Here is a 15,645-nt window from a genome sequence, read left to right as displayed (position 1 = left end):
GTACCTAACATGTTACATATGACAACATAAATTTTTAGAGCCTGATACAGCTTCTCAAAAGGTCTTAAATACTTGGTTGGATTTGTTGTTTTAAATTAGTTGTGTTATATTTTATATGATCTATAAAATTTAAAAAGAATTAAGTGCTTTTAGATCTACTTCCAGTAAAATGAATAAAAGTAAACTATGAGATTGCATAAAGGGCTCAGCATGTGTGAGTCCAGGCTTCATCCCCAGCAAATAATAACCATCCTAGCACTACTAGTTATGATCCTGGTGACTCCTAAGCAATACTAAAGTGACCCTAGTAGCCTCTAACACTGTCAAGCCCAACAGTACCCTATTACCAAACCCAAGCATTGAGCCATCAGACCTGCACATTCAGGCAAAGTATTGGGGCTAGAGCAGCAGTACAGCAGTTAGGGCATTTAACTTGCATGCAGCTGACCCTCATTCAACTCCCAGCACTACCTGTCCCTTGAACCTATCCTTGAGTAAAGAGCAGAAAATAGCTCTGAACACTGGGTGTAGCCCAAAAACAAGGATTACCAGGAATGGCCCTGTTGGCTCCTGAGCACTACTTAGGAGTAGTGAATTTCTAGCAAATTTCTAACAATTAGTAAATCTCTCAATTCTAAACATACCCTGAAGGTTCTAGAACTTGAGGTTTTTCACTAGCTGCTTGTTAAAAATGTGCTAACTGGTCTCAGGAGATAGTACAGCAATCTGAGCACATGCCTTCATATACCTGACCCAGTTTCAATCTTGGAATTACATGGCTTCCGAGCCACCTCCTGATGCAGCTTTGAAGGCCCATGAACAACAGTTGGATTCTGCAACTTAGGCACCAGAGGGCCTGAGCAACACTGCCTTAGTATTTAGCCTCTAGCCTGATTGGTTGAGTATCACCTGGAGTGACCTCTAAGGCCCTTGAGCACTGCTTGTGAATCACACATACACACGAGTCTTTTAAAGAGCACTAGAGGGGTCAAAAGGCTGAAGAATTAAAACATTTTCTTCCTCTTTTCTATAGGCCTCCACCACTGCCTAACATTACCTATCCTACATTTTATCTGTATCAGAAAAGAAGAAAACAAATTAAATGTCTCTTGAAAGGCAATAAAGGATCAGAAAGTATAGGGGTTAAGGCCTTGCCTTGGCTTGCCCACAACCGAATCTGGTGATTTCTATACTGCATATGGTCACCCAGTACCACCAGGAATGATCCCTGAGCACAGTTGATTGTGGCCCAAATAAAAGACTGGAAGCTTGAAGACAAAGTAACTTCATGATGTTTTAAAATATATAAAAAATATGTAGAAGAGGGGCCGGGTAGGTGGCGCTGGAGGTAAGGTGTCTGCCTTGCAAGCGCTAGCCAAGGAAGGACCGCGGTTCGATCCCCCGGCGTCCCATATGGTCCCCCCAAGCCAGGGGCGATTTCTGAGCACATAGCCAGGAGTAACCCCTGAGCGTCAAACGGGTGTGGCCCAAAAACCAAAAAAAAAAAAAAAAAAAATATGTAGAAGAGTTAGCACCTGAAAAAAAAACTCGATTTAATCATCTATATGAGTTAGCAGAGTGATGCAGCGGAAGCGTGCTGGACCCATAATCATCTATATGAACTAGCCTATTTCTGTAAATCAGTTTCCCCCAACTTTTTAAAATTGGGAATCACATTGGTGCCAGAACGATAGCACAGTGGATAGGATGTTTGCCTTGCACATGGCTGACCTGGGTTCAATCCCCAGTGTCCCATATCGTCCCCCAAGCCTGCCAGGAAGTAACTTCCAAGTGCAAAGCCAGGAGTAACCCCTGAGTGCCGCTGGGTGTGGCCCAAACACACACACACACACACACACACACACACACACACACACACACACACACACACACACACACTGTAAATCTGCCTTGCATGCAGCAGGATGTTGGTTCGAATCCCGACATCCCATATGGTCCCCCGAGCCTGCTGGGAGCGATTTCTGAACATAGAGCCAGGAGTAACCCTTGAGCGATGCTGAGTGTGACTCAAAAAAATAAACAAACAAACAAATATTATTCCTCTTATCTTAGCTAAAATAATGAAGTATCTTATTGCTGCTCTTAATGATCAGAAAGTAGCCAAGGGGGGGCCAGAGAGATAGCATGGAGGTAAGGCATTTGCCTTGCATGAAGAAGGATGGTAGTTCGAATCTTGACATCCCATATGATCCCCTGAGCCTGCGAGGAGCAATTTCTGAGTGTAGAGCCAGGAGTAAGCCCTGAGCGCTGCCTGGTGTGACCCAAAAACAAACCAAAACAAAGTAGCCAAGGAAACTTATAATTCCCTAAACATTTTATTAGAACATGAGGAAATGAAACACCAAACAAAAAATTGAACTTACAAAATTGTATTTAAAATTCCAGAAAATGTATAATCTCAATAAAATAAAATCAGGGGAGACTTAATCTCTGTATATTGCAACCTTGGAGATATTTCCTAACAGAAAAGAATGTGTCACTAAGATTGGCAGTCTTCGGGTGAAGTCTCCAAGGAAAAGCAACGAACAGAGCCCCCAAAAAAGAAAAAGCCTAATAGTGGTGTATCCAACAAGATGACTTTAGTCTGATCAAGTCAAGAAACCAGCCTATTGGTTGGGGTGAGTTGGAGCTTTAGATTCCCAACCTCTCAATCATGGTGAAAGAGTGGAAGGTATACATAGTTCCAGTTGTGCAATCAGTTAGTACTTAAAAGAGTGGAGGGGGTCATTCTTAGCACCTGCAAAGGACTTCTGTGTTGCCAGCAAAGCAGACTCTCACCTCCTCCAGAAAACAATTCCAATATTGATTTGGGAGTAAAAGAACAGCAGAGGATGATGATCCTAGAGCACCAAAAATCTCTGCCCACCCACTTGATCATACAGATTTGCTGACACCTAGGTGAGCTCTCTCATCTTTTGCTCTAAGAAAGGAGGCATTACTCCTGGATTTTGCACATGATTTATAAGGTGATTGTCCACTCATGCTTCTTTTATTTAGGCATTGTTATTTTTGTATAATTATGAATTTGTGACATTGCCTTCTTACTCAAGGTAACAACTGCCTCAGTAATCATTTACTCTGACTTGAGCTGGGGAGTTAGTCAGTATTCCCTTGTTCTTCAGCAGAGAAATTAGTCTGCAAAGTACTTTGCTAGTACCAAGTATACTGATGAATTCTGTCTTCATTGAACAGATGATTAAACAGCATACTTCAGTTTATAAGAGACCAGGAATGTGGCTCAGTATTATGGGTACATGTCTCACATATGTGAGTTCCTAGATTCCATCCCTGATACCACAAAACAAATTTCTTTTCATCCCTCAGCCCCTGACAAGGAAAAAAAATTTTTTTAATTGAAAAAATATAAGGGCTGGAACAAATGAGCCTAGAGTCAGGACAAGAATCCATACTAATAGGGATGGTTCTCAAGGACTTCTGTGAAGATCATATTTAAGTGAAAGACTTGAGGAGTAAGAAGGGAGAGCTTCTTTCCTCATCTACCAAAGGGAGTGGTCAATGGAAAAGCCTTGATAATGCATCTTTCCAATTGTCCTAGAACTTTTAATTCTAGGACAGAAAAGAAAATAGATCAAGAGCAAATTGACAGAGGGAACAAAAGGGCACAAGTGAAGTTGGAGAAGTAAAAGCCAGTCTTTCCTGGGCCTTCACCTCAATAGATTACAGCCTGCTTTCTTTTCTTTTGATTCAAGGATCACATATGATGGTGCTCAGGGACTTCTACATCTGTGCTCAGAAAACACTTCTGGTGGTGCATAGTGGACCATGTGGTACACTAAGAACACATTTTTCAGCATACAAAACATACATTTGAGACACTGAGCCATTATGCCATTGAGCATCTCTCCAGTCCCAACTACAGTTCTTCAGCAACACAATTCAACTGCATGTTACACCATTAGAATCCTATATGGTTCAGATTTGGAAAATACTTCTCTGGGCCACAAATACCTTAATTGGGAGTTTTCGTGAGTTACATAGACATTATCCATCATCCTGGGGTTTCATCAAGTTATCAATACCAGCCACACAGGACTGTGCTAAGATTTGGTTACATAATATTTATGTAAGTACCTGACACTACCTTGGTAAAGTCTCTTCACTGCTTGTTCTGTACTTACTGATAGATGTAAGTCTAACAATCAAAATTCCTTCCAAATTTTTACCCTTTTTCTTACAAACCACTTCCCCAAACAAATAAAAAGCAATGAACAGGTTCTCTGAATTTAAAAAGCAATATCAGATTGAGCTGAGATTTAGCTGGGTGATTGTGGCAAGCCCTCTGTGAGAGCAGACACATTATTACAACCTTTTAATTTGGCTGGACCAAAACTGAGAAGTTCAAATACCTTTGTTCTGGTGAGGGTCCTAGAGACCCACTGGACAGTTGAATTCAGTGGAGGCCACTGCAGTGGAGCTCTCCTCAATTTTCAGTCACCTTTCTCCTCACAACCATACTGAAAAATACACGGCATCATTATCAATACAGTCAACATATGATTATGTTTGTTGGTATGCTCCTTAGTCTCACATGCCCACCTCTCCCTCCTCATAAATATGTATAATTTTTACTGTAAATTCTTATGTATGTATAGACTATATGTCACTATACCTTGCATAAAATCATAAAACCATGCCCCACTTCACCTTTATTGGAGGGAGGGCTCTCCAGGGAACACTTTGCAGCATAAAATAAGAAATATCAATGTGTGGCTACAGAGATCATTCAAAGGGCTAGAGCATGTCCCTGGCTTGCATGAGGCCCCAAGTTTGATTTCTATTACCTCATTGCTTTTAGCCCCTGAACACTGCTTGGAATTTCCTTCACCCTCCCAAAAAAAGAAATATAATAATAAAAACAGTAGTTTTAAGAGTCTAGTTAGTTTTGGTTAGTAAGCAGTTATACTCATCTCGATGGAAAGAGGCAATAATACTCATTGCCTTTCTTTAGACTTACAAAACAAGTATGGTAGAATTACCTAAACAGTTTCTCATGTAGAGAAAAATAAATGCATGCAATTGAGAATATTAACGATGGGCCGGAGAAATAGCACACCAGTAGTGTGTTTGACATGCATGCAGAAGGACGGTGGTTCAAATCCCGGCATCCCATATGGTCCCCCAAGCCTGCCAGGGGCAATTTCTGAGCATAGAGCCAGGAGTAGCCCCTCAGTGCTGCCAGGTGTGACGCCCCCTCCCCCCAAAAAAAACTAAAAAAAAAAAAAAGAATATTAAAGATAATGCAAAAGGAACCTATTAAAATTTCAATCCTCAGTAAAAACTATTTATTTGAGTGGCAAGCAGTGGGAACACACTCTGATCAAGGCTTTTTCCTTGATCATTCCTTTTGGTGTTTATTTTGGTGTCATTCCTTTTGGTGTTTAGGGGGAATAGAACAGGACTCATTGGCAAGATACACGCCCTCATAACACGTATTTTTATTTGAAAAAAAAAATTGCTTTTCTTCATTATACCCAAAATGCAAAATTGGTTCCAAAAAAAAAAAGTGGAAAAACAAATATATAGAGAAATGGATGCAATTCAGAAGTTGTTACCTGGTCTCTGCACCAGTGGCAAGTAATTAGCACCTCACCAGAGAAGAAATCTTTAAGAACACTCAATTAAGCTATTCAGCACACAATAAATCCTTGCATATTTTCCTAGGAAGGGAAATCTACATTGGCCATGTTTTTGAAAACCCAAGAGCTAATAATTCACCATATCTTAATATATTTCTTGAACTGATTATGTAGGCCAGCTGCCTTTCAATTTAGCTCCAAACTAAAAATTTGTTATAATTATCTTGGACTTAGAGATGAATTAAAACTAAGATTACATGATCTCCTAGGAGCCAGAGAGATAGTACAGCAGGTAGGGTGCTTGCCTTGCAAGCAGCTGACCCAGGTTCAATCCCCAGCATCCCAGAGAACCTCCAAGCACTGCCAGAGGTGATTCTTGAGTGCAGTACCACAAGTACTTGGTAAGGCCCAAAACAAACATACAAACAAATTTCATTGTATTTTTGCATTTCTTCACCTGACATATATAGGTTTATTTCAACCTCTTAGAGGAAAAATTCAAATATCTTGAAACCATATTTCATTTTAGCAAAACAACATGAAAAACTGTTTTAAAGATGATTTGTTAACATTCTTCCTCTGAACTGTTTATTGTTTCTTATTGCTTTTTTTATTTATTAAAAAAAATCATTTTGCATTTTAACTACTAAATCCTTGGGGATTAAAACAGACTTAAATGAAAGAGGAGCTTATGTAAATGCAACCACCTTTGAGTTGGAAATAGGAACAATTTTCTTTTCTACTCAAATACCAATGTCCTGTTGAGAAGAAGATTCTCCAAAAATGCTCAGGCAGGTGCTTAGAATGAAAACTCAGCCAGCATGGAATGGGGAAACTGGGAGGGCAAAGAGGGTGTTTTCTTTCCTACAGGAAACTGAGTCTTTAAATTTAATAGCTTAAGGGGAGGTTTGATCTGCAATTTAGGTAGAAATGGACTACTTCATTATGTTCCCTCAACATATTCGGTACACTTGAGTGTAATTACTAATTTATTAAGAATTTAATTGCCCAGGTGTTAGGCCAATTCTCCACTCCCCTGACCCCCAACACACACCATTTTCATTTCAATTGTTAAATAAATGATTATCTTCTATCTTCCTCCCTTAAATACTGATCACTGGGCATGTTGGGGCAATTTCTATTTCAATGCCATCATTGACACAATCTGCATCCCCTTGATTCACTTTCTGAAGCACAGACATGCCAGTTCTTTCAAAGTGTGTTAGCCTTGATAGCAGAGGGATAACCATTTGGTTTTAAATTGGTTGTAAATTGTATGTTGTGAGGAAGGCCTATTTTGACATTGATCCATATTATGATGTGAAAGTAAACACAACCACCATCAGGCTTCTCTGAAGGATTTTCTTTATTCTTTGATCCTCTTTCATTTCTTGACCACTGCCCCTAGTTTCCAACCATTTTCAATGACAGTCCACTGTCATTTAGGAAACAAGAAAAAAATTGAAAGGCAGACAAAAGTTTTAAGCTGTTATCATTATGCTGGATCATGGATAACTCGAATCATCCATAAAAAATTACCCAAACTACTCACTTTTTAAAAATTAATATGGCAGGAGGGAAGAAGACAGATCATATAGCATGATGTTGAATTGGTTCCATTCCCAATACTCTATGGTCCCCATAAGGAATATCTTCCACTGTAATTCTGTAGGCCCCAGAACTGCTAAGTGTGGTCTTAGAAAAGTATTGGGCCCTCAAATGTGAGGGTTCGATTGACTATCACAAATAAAGGCCTCCAGGCCTCCTAAGCAATGCTTGAATAGTCTCTAAAAATGTTTTAAAGCAACACAAATTTACATAATTGCTTCTTTTGGGAATAGATACTTTACTATATTTTACTTGTCCTATGTTCTATTATTATTTTGGCTTTTAAGCCACACTCAGCAAAGCTCAAGAATTATTCTGACAGGGTACATAGAGATCATTCCTGGTAGTACTTGGGGGACCTTGTGGTGTTGGGGATCAAACCTAGGGCTCCTGTTTGAAAAGATTATGTTTCAATTCATTGAGATTACTCTCTGGCCCTGGTTTATTTACTTTTAATTATAAATTATTAATATGACATTGGTTTGCATGTTTTGCATAATTTGGGTAGTACTGCTTCAAAACTCTTGTGTATAAGACTCTAGATCTTAAAGAATTAACACCAATACTATACAAAATCTATATACTATACTAATCCTATACAATACTATACAAGAATCCAGGTCCTTAAGCATGCAATGCATAACATTTACAACTAAGTCAAATCCTTGTTTCAATTAATTATTATATTATTAATAATAACATATGTGACCAGGAGGAATTTCAAGAATATAGATGTTTAATATTTAAAATTCAATCAGTCATCTGCATGTTAGCAGGCTGAAGGAAAAAGCCACATAGTAACATTAATACAAAAAATGCTCCTGGCAAATTCAATACTCATTAAAAACTCTAAAGGATCAGACACAAAAGAGAAAAGAGCTGGAAGTTACAGCTCACCTCAGGAAGCTCACCACAAAGAGTGATGAGTTTAGTTAGAGAAATAACTACATTTTGAACTGTCCTAATAATGAGAATGTATGAGGGAAATGGAAAGCCTGTCTAGAGTACAGGCGGGTGTCAGGTGGGGAGGAGGGAGATTTGGGACATTGGTGATGGGAACGTTGCATTGGTGATGGGTGGTGTTCTTTACATGACTGAAACCCAAACACAATCATGTATGTTATCAAGGTGTTTAAATAAAATATAAAAAAAAACTCTAAAGGGGGCCGGAGAGATAGCATGGAGGTAAGGCATTTGCCTTTCATGCAGAAGGTCATCGGTTCGAATCCCGGCATCCCATATGGTCCCCCGTGCCTGCCAGGAGCAATTTCTGAGCATGAAGCCAGGAGTAACCCCTGAGCACTGCCGGGTGTGACCCAAAAACCACAAAAAAAAAAAAAAACTCTAAAGGAAACAAAAGGAAATACCCTTAACTCAATAATGATAAAATACAAAAATAATAGTATATTTAATAATAAAATGATGAATACTTTCTGTATGGACTGACTTTTATGTGCCCTACAATCTTTTATGTGTCCTAAAATGTATATGTGTTTAAAACAGTCAAAATTAAAATAAGGCTAGTATGCCTGGTAAATATAGCTGATGTGTTCATAGTACAGAAGATTAGAGAGACATTCATGAGCACAGAGAGAGACACTGGGGTGAGGATAGTGGTAATGCATGCACAAATCCAAGTGTAGAAAAAGCAAGACCAAATACCTGAAAGAGACATCAAAGGCAACCATATGTTCCAGGACATTGGTCTTGGATGTTTAAACTCCATACTAGTTAGGTTGTTGGTGGTGGTGGTGGTAGAGAGTGAGGAGAGCTGTCACACCCAGTTCTGTTTAGGGCTTTCTACTGGCTCTGCCTGCACTCAGGAATCATTCCTGCTGTTGCTTGTGGGACCATATGGTGGTTGGGTCGCATGCAAGACAGGCTCCCTACCTATTGTACTACCTCACCAGGTCCTCTTGTTATTATTTAACCTCCATATTAATCTGTTTTTTAGTCTGTCTGTTGATTTGTCTGTCTCTTTCCCTATCCTTAGCAACCACAATTTTTCTGTATCTGTGGATTTGCTAATTCTGGCATTCTATATAATTGTAATCAGGCAATATGCTGTAGCATTTAATAGTACATCATGCCTTTTTATGGTTGAATGGTATTCCGTTGTGTGCATATGCCACATTGTTATTCATCTGCTGATTTACTTTTCCAAACTTTCTAGTCATTGTGAATATTGCTGCTATGAACATTTATGTACAAGTTTTTGTGGGACTACTGTTTTCAATTTTCTCAGGGACACATACCAAGAAGTGAAATCACCGATATATTACACATAGAAATATTTAGTATTTGACCTTACTAAATCATAAATCATATTATTTATGGTTTGTGTTTTTTTTTGGGGGGTCACACCCAGCAGCACTCAGGGGTCACTCCTGGCTCTACGCTCAGAAATTGCTCCTGGCAGGCTCAGGGGACCATATGGGATGCCAGGATTTGAACCATCGTTCTTCTGCAGGCAAGGCAAATGCCCTAACTCCATTCTATCTCTCCAGTCCCTAAATCATATTATTTATGAAATAAATTGCCCCAACCAGTCTTCAAGAAGTCATAGTAGTGTCAGTAAGCTTGCACAGAAAAGGGAACCATTTGTACATTCCTGGATGGAATGAAAATTCATGCAGTCATTGTAGAAAACAGTAAGGAGATATCTCAGGAACTTAAACATACCACAACCATATATCAAGTCCAGAAATTCCATACTGTGGTAATGAAAAAAATGAAAATGTCAACTTGAAAAGATATCTGTGGACCAGAGCAATAGCATAGTTGGTAGGGCATTTGCCTTGCACACAGCTGACCCAGGTTCAATCCCGGTATCCCCTATGGTCCCTGATCTACCAGGAGTGATTTCTGAGACCAGAGCCAGGAGTAACCCCTGAGCTCCACCGGGTGTATCTCCAAATCAAAGCAAAACAAAACAAAAGAGAAAAGATACCTGAATCAGGCACTATATATCATAGCCAATATATGGAAAAATTTAAGTAGCCCTCAGTGGGTGAATGGATAAATAAAGGCCTCATACACACACAATTCCATATGCATACACACACACCATGCACACACACATACACACACAGAGCAATCTTAAATCTTACTTGGTCATTAAAATAGAAGGAAAGGAGGCCAGAGCCATAGGACAGTGGTAGAGCATTTGCCTTGCAAGCGGCAAACCAAGGGCAGACTCGGTTGCATTCACAGCAACCCATATGGTCCCCCAAGCCTGCCAGGAAGGATTTTTGAGCAGAGAGCCAGGAGTAACCCCTGAGCACTGCCGGGCGTGACCCCAAACCCCAAAAAGAAACAAACAAAAAATAGGAGAGCCTGCCATTTGTAGCACTTGAAAGCACTGTGCAATGTTAAATAAGTCAGAGAAATACAAATAACAAATGCTCTCACTTACAAGTGTAGTTTTAAAGTGTGGGGTGGGAAGATAAACCAAAGAGTTGGACCACATGCCTAACATATCCAAACCCCTGAGTCTGATCTCTATAACACCTCCTTGCGTATTACCTGACCAAAGTACCAAACTGCCAGCCTCACGCTACCTAGCCAAGTGTGACCAAGAAGTGACCTGAGTCCCTGAGCAACACTGAGTAGACCCCTCTCACCTCACAAGAGGACTCACTGACACAGAGAACAGATTTTTGGCTATCATAGATAGAGGGGATGTAAAATAGGTAAAATTGACAATGGGTACAGACTTCCAGGTATAGAATAAATTCTGGGAATATAATGCACAGTATGGTGACTATACATTTAAAAGCAAATCTTAAAAATTATCACAAGAAAATAGCTGTAGATATGGTGGGACGATTAGATTGTACTGATCATTTACATATATATGCATAAAACCATTATGGTCTACACCTGACTTTAGTATGTCAACATAATTGTCAATTTCCCCCTTAAAAAATTTCCCCCTTTAGGAAAGATATTATGAAATTCTATAAATGTCTTATAATCTTAATCAAGAATATATATCATTTTCAAAAAAGAAATCGTTAAATTAGTTTATTGACACTCCTCCCCAGAAAGTTCTGGGACTGGAGTATAGCAGGAAGCTGCAGGACTTGTTGCAAAAAGGAAAAGAGAATCCAAGGGAAAGGTTAGTTCAGAAACCAAAGAAAGATCAAACAAAGCAACAGATATAAAGATTTATTTTTCCAGAGAAGCCAAATCAAGTCTTGGGCAAAGAGGGTGCAAGAGTCAAAAATGAGAAGGAAGGAGACTGAGAAGTAAAACTTGTGAGTGTGAACCTGACACATTTCTATGCAGAGCCATAGTACCAGCAATGGTTGCAGCTTCTTCTATGGCTATCTGGGAGTTCAGTTTGTATGTTCTTGATGGGGCTGAAGAGTAGCTCTGAAGACTGGAGCACAAGCTTTGCATTCAGAAGATCCTGAGGTTGATCCCTGACCCTGAAGGGTTCCTCCAAGCACCAGGGAACATGACTGCCAAGCTTCTATCTAGGAGTATCCAGCCTCTAAGCACTGTCCAGTGTGTCCCCAAAACATAAATAGAAGATATTTGTTCAAGGTAGAATAGAATAGTATATTCCCAGATTTGATCAGTACATAAATTCTCAAAATGATCTAAATCAGTCATCTAAAAGTCTTGTTAAAACAAGGATTTCTGGGCCCAGTTCCCTAAGTTTTTGACTCATAGTTCTTATGCTAGGGGTCCAAAATTTTTTATTTCTTTTTATTGGGGGTCACGCCCGCATTGTTCAGGGATTACTCCTGGATCTGCATTCAGAAATTTCCCTTCTCAGGCACAGGGACCATATGGGATGCTGGGATTTGGACCATTGTCTATCCTGGATCTGCTGCGTGCAAGGCAGATGCCCTACTGCTGTGCTCTCTCTCTAGCCTGCATAAAATTTTCATTTCTAACAAATTCCCCAGTGATGCTTAAGCTATTGTTCCAAGATCTCTTTTAGAGAAAATGCTTTAATAAATTGATTTATTCTGTTGGAGGACATTTAATTATCTAAGGAATTGCCAACCTGCTTTACATAGCAATATTTAACATTTACCCTTCTTAAGTCAAATTATTTATCAAATATCCTTATCCCAACTTGATTTATTTAAAAATGCACAATAATAAGTATTGGCAATAGTGTCTAGAAAAGGGAAACATTTGTGCTTACTGAATGGATTGTAAATTCATGTAGCCACCATACAACACAGTATAAATGTACCTCAGAATCTTAAAAATATAATCTAGCAATTCCATATCTTGGTTGAAAACACAAGATTAAAAAGATATTTGTCCTTGGGCCAGAGAGATAGCACAGCGGTAGTGCATTTGCCTTGCAGCAACCAATTCAGGACGCTGGTAGTTCAAATCCCAGCATCCCATATGGCCCCCGGAGCCAGGAATGATTTCTGAGCAAAGAGCCAGGAGTAACTTCTGAGTGCCTCCAGTTCTGACCCAAAATCAAAACAAAGCAAAAAATGTGTCCTATGTTCATTGCAGCATTATATATCATTGCCAGGACATGGGAAAGACACAAGTGTCTCTTAATTTAATGAACATATAAAAAGGGGGGGAAGGAATAACATATAGGCATAGATGAGATAACCTCCATATCACCTGGTCAGGACTTATCCCAATGAATTTAGCACTTTCAGTATTATGTTTTCCAGGCCTGCTCTTCATGTCAGATATGACCTGCATGCATAGTCATCTTACTTGGCATTGGGGAGGAGAATTATAAAATAAGGAACAGATCTCAATATAACTTATGTAATTTTTTTTGTAAAATGAGGAGGAAGGAAGGTGAAGTGAGAGGGATCCTCAATTAATACTTTTCCTTCCTGTGTTTATCTGAGCCGTCGAAGGTGCCCAGAGTTCCTTGGTGATAGCCATAAACACTTTGATTATAACTGACCAGCTGCCAGAATCTCCATGATGCTGGAGGGTGAGAGATAGGAACAGACTTGTAGTTCACACACACTGAAAGGTGCAATAGATTGGCAAATTCTATGGTGGAAAGATAAATGATTACAATAGCCATATTGTTGTGAGGAGGTGAAGCAATATAAATATCTTGCCAAATGTCTTGCCTAGTGGACTGAAAGACAGAGTCTGGAGAACTAGCGGCAATTCAGAGAAGTTATAATTGAAAGAATTTTCGGAAATTTTCCTCAAATACCATGAAAATAACTTTAAACCAAAGAAGATAACACTCATGAAGGTGATAGAAAAACATGAGCCCTGGATTTCTTTGTTTTTATTATTGGTGCTATGCTCAGGGAGGATCATGCAGTGCCAAGGATCAAACCTGCATCCTGTTTCTGGCCCTCCTGCTTGCAAAATCATATATTCAACCTGTTGAGCTATCTCTCAGCTGTGACCATGTGAAACTGAACTGCTAAGCCTGAATTGCTCATCCCCTGAATGCTGACAAAATCCTTTTTCAAAGATACTGTACTTTAAAAAACAAACAAACAACTTAGGTCACAGCTGGTGACAGCTGGTCACAGTTTAGTGGTGCTTACTGATGATTCTGTGTTTGGGGATCAACTCCGGAAACCATGTGGACTGCTGGGAATTGACTCCATATTGGCCATGTGCAAGGCAAGTGCCTTACCTGATCTACTTTATCTCTTTTCCTGAAACTGTACTTTTATTAGTTTTAGTTTTTGGACCATACATGTGCTTGGGGCTAACTCCTGGTTCTGTGATCAGGGAGCAGTCCTAGCAGGGCTAAAAGACCAAGTTTGGGGGATAAAGCCAGGCCAGCTGCAAGCAAGGCCTATTGTATTATCATTCTGATCCTCTGATACTGTGCTTAAAAAATGTTTTCGTCTTTTTTCCTGCTTATTGCAATGATCAGGGTTTGCACACTTGACTGCAGTGCTGCACTTGTGTTTACTGGGATTCACAACTTAATCATGGTGCCTGCACATACATTGCTGTGACACTGGGGATCCTCAAGAGCAGTGCTGCTAGGATTATATTCTGCTCATATCAGGTGATTCAAGGATCCAAGTTGTGGCCTCACAAGTCAAGCACTTTGCCACTTTGAGCTTTAGGGTAAAAACCACCATATTATTGAATCTCTTAGTATGCCATGATAGTATTTCATTAATATATTTGGAGATAGAAAACATGCAATCAATGTATTGTGTAGTGAAAGCTGTCTGAAGAAGGAAAAATCAGATGGTCTTGAAATAAGAAATATCTTTTGTTTGAGTCAGAGTTCCTCTATAAACATAGAGTGAATCATATATGTGTATATAATAATACATGAATATAATATAGATTAGAAATATCTACATATTCAAAGAGTATTTTTCTTTGGGAGTACACATTTGGTGGTGCTTGGAGGCAGAACTCAGTGCTCTAAGGTTTTTCCCAGCTTTGATGAGGATGGTGGGGTGGCAAGTGGTACTAAGTCCAAACCCTCATATATGCAAGTACTCTTGCACTGACCTATATCCCAAGATTCTGAGAATATTTCTGTTGTTTTGTCATGACAATGTGTTTACAGTAGTGTTAATCTTTGTGGTGTTGCCATATAGTTACTACATCTCTTACTGGTGAGTCAAAAATCCAGACTGGCAGGCAAGTGATGGCAACTGACTGAAGGGGGCCTACCCATATTGCTGAAAGTAATCTTTACAGTCAATTTAGCAAAGATCAGTTAATCAAAACTAAAAATAATTTTACATCAATGTCTAGATCAGTGTTTTATGCAATAATTCAATGCTATAAACCTAGTCAGGTAAAACTACTCATTACAACTTCTTGTGGAAAGTAGTATTTGAGCTAACCTTGAAGAATGGCTGAGATCTCGATATGTACATGACGTAGAGAAGTCTGCTATCTGGTTTGCTTTCTGGTCATGTGCTATCTGGTCATATGTTACTGAAGGTGAAATAATATTTCTCATGAAGAAATATAAATGGGCTAATTAAAGCCTGAATTCTATATAGAGTGAGTTTAAACCCATAGTCTGACTCAAGCTGTTAGTTTGATGGTGCAATTTTAAGAGCTGTTTTGTTCAGAGAATGTAAAACGTAATGTATAAGTGGCCTTAGTGTTTTTATACTTGGATATTAACATGGAATGCTTCTCTTACGTTCCACCAAGGGACCATTAGCTTGGTCTAGCTTCACAAACACCAAACACACACACACACACACACACACACACACACACACACACACCTGTCCACCTTCAAGTTTTGTACGTAGCATACAGCAACTTGAATGACACACTCTCCAGGTGAAGGTGCGTCACAAGGTTTGCGCAATTCATGAATTGTGAAATCCAAACACTAAACTCTTACTGAGAAAAAGGAAAATTCTCAGTTAAAGCATATCACAATGCAAGCAAAGGTGTGATTTTATTTAAGAAGAGAAGTAAGGAACGAATTCCCTTGAAATTGAGGATG

This window comes from Suncus etruscus, chromosome 12 (genome assembly GCF_024139225.1).
Source record: "Suncus etruscus isolate mSunEtr1 chromosome 12, mSunEtr1.pri.cur, whole genome shotgun sequence".
NCBI classification, from domain to species: domain Eukaryota; kingdom Metazoa; phylum Chordata; class Mammalia; order Eulipotyphla; family Soricidae; genus Suncus; species Suncus etruscus.
This window is presented reverse-complemented; position numbering follows the sequence as displayed.